This window comes from Nelumbo lutea, chromosome 1, assembly GCF_056320005.1.
Source record: "Nelumbo lutea isolate HS-2025 chromosome 1, American lotus-T2T, whole genome shotgun sequence".
Taxonomy (NCBI): domain Eukaryota; kingdom Viridiplantae; phylum Streptophyta; class Magnoliopsida; order Proteales; family Nelumbonaceae; genus Nelumbo; species Nelumbo lutea.
Window position 1 is genome coordinate 97376259 of NC_142684.1, and position 5346 is coordinate 97381604.

Sequence of the window (5346 nt, forward strand, 5' to 3'; positions counted from 1 at the left end):
GCAAAATCTCTCTTGCCTCCTCACCTTTAGTTCGATCTCCAGTTCTTGGGAGAAATCAAGATCTGATCTTGATACCAATCTTTGGGAAAAGATTGATTGGAGCAGTACTCACAAGCCATCCAGTTGTCTCTTGCGAAGGGTCAAGTTCTTTTGAAGAACATTATTGATTCTACTCCATCCTGCACTGCGCCATCTTCAGTGGGAGCAATCTTTGGATCCTTCCTTGGGCGTGAACACCTCCATTAGGAGATACTAATTCTTCGTGTCAGGTACATCCTCCCTCCTACTCCTTTTGGTTCAGATCTGGTTTGATTATGGTTCAAGATTGATCCTTGAAAAATATGTTTTTCTAAAATAGGGAATTCGATTCCATACAAAGATGGGAGAAATTTTTTTTGAAATTCACCAAATCCTTTCCGCAAGACTTGGGCGTCCATGTGATGGATATACCATCCCTTCATGGACATCCTAGGAAATCTGGCACCCCAGGCACCCATATAAAGCCTCGAACACCCCAGGAAATCTAGCACCCCGGGCATCTCAGTACGCCTTGACACCCTAGGCACCAATACAAAGCCCTGGACACCCCCGTAAATCTGGCACCCTGGGTACACAGACAAAGCCTTGAACACCCCGGGCAAATAAGTAAGCCCCAAACCCCAGGCACGAGCACAAACCCCATAGACACAACTCCGTATATAACCATTGGGGGGCTTCACCAATATCACAACACTTTCATTACCCATTGCGATACACCAAGCGCCTATCATGCATATCATAAAGAGCCTCACCGCATTAAAGCATGGTAACGCATAAAACCACTTTAGTATTCCTCAACATTCGACGAGTGGTTCCCACACAAACACAACCCCCCTCTTTGCCTAATCAGATAGCTACATAAAGAGTAGTCATGCAATTCCCCACAATCAGCACTGCTCAACCCCTCTAAAACAACTTGCGATAAAGCGACGCTACATTTGCGTTTGGTTACAATAAAATGACCCTCCAATTGGCATTTAATCACGATAAAACGGCATCATAATTTTCATTCAGTGAAACAAAGTGCCACTATTATTCAATCAAACAAACCCAACCCACACGATTGAGCCCAGCTCATAATAGAATAGAGCTATAAAAGATACTTGTACGACCCCCAAATGGGGAGGGGACTCGTTCGTACAAACATTGGAGAGCAAGTTCTGTCAATAGAACACAATAAACCTCTCCTACCAAAATTCCCAAACACATACTCATTTTTCTAGCAAGGAGACCAAAATTTACCACGCAACATCAAAATTAATATGTCATTCACACTAATGACAGTGACTGGCTGATCAACAGTTTGCGATGAAGCAACATTTGACATTGGAAAATTCGCTAGCCTACTATGTCTCTATCGCATAATAAGAATAAGCGCTAGAGTTGTGTATCATGTGGCCACATATCCGAACTACAGATAACCTACAAATGCACTACTACCCTCACCATAATCATAAAAACTAGACGCACACAACAAGAATGGGAACCAAAAAAACTGAGAGCTGATTATATTCTTACAGTTCATGTTAACAGCAAAACCAATCAAATTGTGCAACATATAACAAAGTAATGTACAATATTCGGGGCATCCCCTGCACTGTCAAGAGCAGATACAACACAAGGTGATCACTTGGCTCACTTCTCCCGGATTGCAACTATTGTCTCTATCACATGACTAGTTTCTTCAAATTGCTTCAAACTCTCCAATTCCGCCTTGTAGTCATCCAAAATCTGCTCCTGCCATGCACACTCTTCCTTCAGATCCTTGAGCTTGCCTGTTACCCTAGCAGCACCTGCCTCGACAACCTTCCGACGCCCATGAACATCTTTCATGGAATGTAACAAGTCATTCCGCGATATGTCCCAGCTCAACTTTCAAAAGGCATGCACTAATATCACGACTCGTTGCTCGACCTGATCAATGAAGAAACCCATCGAGGAAAATGCCCGACATGCTTCCAACCAGCAGGTGAAGTCGGCCCAGGATAGCTCCTCTGGTGGGTGACGCATCACGCGACTGATAAGAGTAGCAATGGTATTAAGGGCAGCATCCACAACGTCCGGACGCAGACTCCCCTCCGGCAACCATTCCGCACAGATCGCAGTTGATGTAAACTGAGCAACCGCACTAGAGACATTGTAATGCACTTCTCTACCTTGCACGCGCACAGGATCCACCACTAGGAAGTGCAATGGTGGGAGACATTGATTGTCTCAGTATCCCAATAACTCTTGCCATATTTGAGCTAGTTCCTCCTCGTAAGTTCTCCTCCGGAGGGAAGACAAATTTTGGCACTGCCTCCTCATTCCTTGAACGACATTCCAAGTCCCTCGAGACTTCAGGCACCACAACCTCATCGCGATCAGGCTGTGGAGGGGCATCCCTGGTAGAATTGACAACCACAGTGGAGGACCGGGACTCTACAGAGATTCTTCCTCTGGCATCCCCAGATGCGTCCGCATCAGCAGCGAGTTCCTCATGTTGTGTCGCTGCCTCCGGCTCCGTTCTTGGTTGACTGGCCTGGCGCACCTCCTGGACATCGGAGCGCATCGCGCTGTCGCCACCTACATCAGCACCCCCAACCACCGCGGGTTCATCCGTGGGGGGCTGCATTGCCCTCAATTCCTCGACTAGACGCCCGAAAAATGTTGTGTTTGGCACCCGACCAGAAACTCAGAGAAGAAAGCTTGTGATAAAGCCATACCCAAATAGTCAGAACACCGAGAGAAATCATGAGCCAAATAAAAAGCAAACGAACAAATAATGAAATTTACCAATGACTCACCTTTGGATCTACCTCGTCCTCGTCTGACTGAGCTTCATTGCGATCAACCCGCTTTAGAATGAAAGACTGGTTTACAGTTTGCCTTTGTAATACACAACAGACATATCAAGCTACAATTACGACATAAGCCTAGATACTCACCAAACCAGTCCCGACCGAGGGTTCTACCGGAGCCTCCGTTGGCTATTCCAGAGGAATCACCATAACGCTTGTGATGTCCTAATAGACTTCATTCTCGATAGGTTGGACAGAAACGAAAGACAAAGAGAATTAACACAGTCTCGCTTCATCATAGCCCAGAACGAAACACAAAGCATAACTTACAAATGCATACCGAATTGTCATCCCCGAAGCCTCGCTTCGAGAGAGGGGGGCCTTCCTTTTCATCCGCCCGCTCGAAAACCAAACTATGGCACCCCTGAACGATGATGATGCAACCACTAACTTTATTGGCTTCACCAATGGAGCAGCGCCCTCCACTAGGGCTGCCGCTGGAACCCCCTGATCATCCGCAGGTACATGCGATGAGGCAACAGCTAGAGGTTCTGGCACAAGACTAAACTGTGGAGGACAAGGCACCCTCGCAGACCTTAATCTTTTTCACAACAAGGGGACTACTGCTATCCCCCTCTTCCAATACCAAAGGCCCCTTATTGCGTTTGGCCCCGAGCCTCTACGACAATTGCGACATGACAGGGGTTAGACTAGCACCCCGATTTCCAGCGTGACCCTAAGGAGGGGCCAAGGAATGACAGAGTTCAGAGGTCTTCCTGAGACCTCTTGGAAGCCAGCAAACAAAGTACAAAGATAGGACAATTGCAGTGCTCCGCACCTCGGTACTCTGAATAAGCCTGCAACAGGCAAATGTGAGCACCCCGAAAAGGCACGGTTGTGTCGCCGAGTCCAAAAAAACTTCCACCCCCGATGACCGCAGAAACTGGCCACCCAAATCATCATAGCCAAATTGATGCATCACCTGATCAGGGCGGTAGACGGCCGGCTATGCCTCACCGTTAAGGTTGAGATAAGCCACCACGTCAGGTCACACGACTAATCACACTATACCCACAGCAGGACTATCAACATCTAAGGCACACTATTGGTCCTTATCGACAAGAACAGGCGCGACAGCACAAAACGGGAGAGCATTACGAATCGGGTAAGCGTAGGGCCTCCACTCAAACCCATCCAGCGACACCAACCTCACACTGATTTTGGCCATCTTGAAGCTCTTATAATGAGCGGCTTGCAACCATCTTTTCCCCCTACACACCTAAAAAACCTTGTCCTCAAATTCGTCCCCATGCAAGGTCGCCACAGGGACCCGGAAATGGGCGAATGCGGGGTAACCGCAAGGTCAAAATGCTCACACTGATACATCCACAGAAATGGCGCACAAATATAATTGACACGCCTTTTGTAGCTCGGATCTACCAACTCCTGCATAGTGCCATCCATCTACGCATAAAGATACCCAACGAACATCGTGGCCAGGGGAAGCTGATACCTACATGCGGCAAGCACAACAAGTGACACCAAAGACGTTCGTAGACCATAGTTTGGGGGATCGGAAAAGAGAAACCGAGAAGGGACGTAAAGAATAAAAGCCACCAAATTGTCACAGGGGTAGTTCTAGAGTGGAAGAAACCCGTGCGGCGTCCTGGCCAAGGCAGGCCAGGACAAGTTTTTATATGCATAGAGGCTAGGAGTTGCCCGATGGAATGGCTTCACCAAAGTCAGTAGCACTAGATCATGACCTCAAGTTCAATGGCCGGGGCACTCTCCTGGCTCAGACCGGTCCATGGGAGGTGCCACTTACATGCTAAAGGGGGACAATCATAATGCAAGGCGACCATGCGCCGATGTGGTGATTTGGCACCGATGTGATGGGTCTCCTGTATACCGATGATGAAAGGCACATGTGTGCCATGATGATAGGCAACCGCTTGAGCCGGAACACACCTGTGTGCTAGAGGCAACGGGATAGCTCAATCAGCTTGGGCAAGGGGCTAGCGTGGTGAAGGAACATGCTTGAGCCAGGCCCGCATGCCAAGTCTCCCTTGAGTATCGGTAGCGCAGTGCCGGTCCAACACCGTCCCCATGAGCAAATGTGCACCCATGAGGAACCCTAGTAGCCATGCTAGCCGTTAACCAGGACCACCCCGCAAGGGGATGAAGGTCTAGGAGTGCCAAGGTTAGGCACACAAGGAGGTCGACCACCCCTCCTCAAAGAGTATACGTTAAGCTTTTGGTGGTTTGCCTGAAGATGACATCAGTTCTCCTAAAAATCTTACAGGCGAAAATGATGGGCATGTCCCTAACGTAAGCCTGCCAAGTGTAGGCAAGGCTAAGCCTGTGCCAGACCGTCACAGGCTCCCCCACTCAATCCATTGTCGACCTCGACAATGGTCTTCACGTGAATGCGCGTCTGTGTCCCGTGCCATCCACTCTTCTGCCAGTTCCAGGGCTCGCCTGGCCAACTCGGGTCTTGCCTATGTTGGTGTCCATTTATGGGGACGAA

General features: G+C 48.6%; 1 long non-coding RNA gene across 2 annotated transcripts; it reads right to left on the minus strand.

Moving 5' to 3' along the window:
- Positions 1-1519: 1519 nt before the first annotated feature.
- Positions 1520-4424, minus strand: LOC148876312 (uncharacterized). Of its 2 annotated transcripts, XR_016099872.1 has the most exons (3): positions 3160-4380; positions 2826-3052; positions 1520-2726 (listed from the first exon to the last, which is right to left on the minus strand). It is a non-coding gene; the product is annotated as an uncharacterized LOC148876312 (long non-coding RNA). The 2 variants fall into 2 exon arrangements; XR_016099870.1 differs by having other exon boundaries at positions 2826-4424.
- Between the last annotated feature and the right edge of the window lie 922 nt (positions 4425-5346).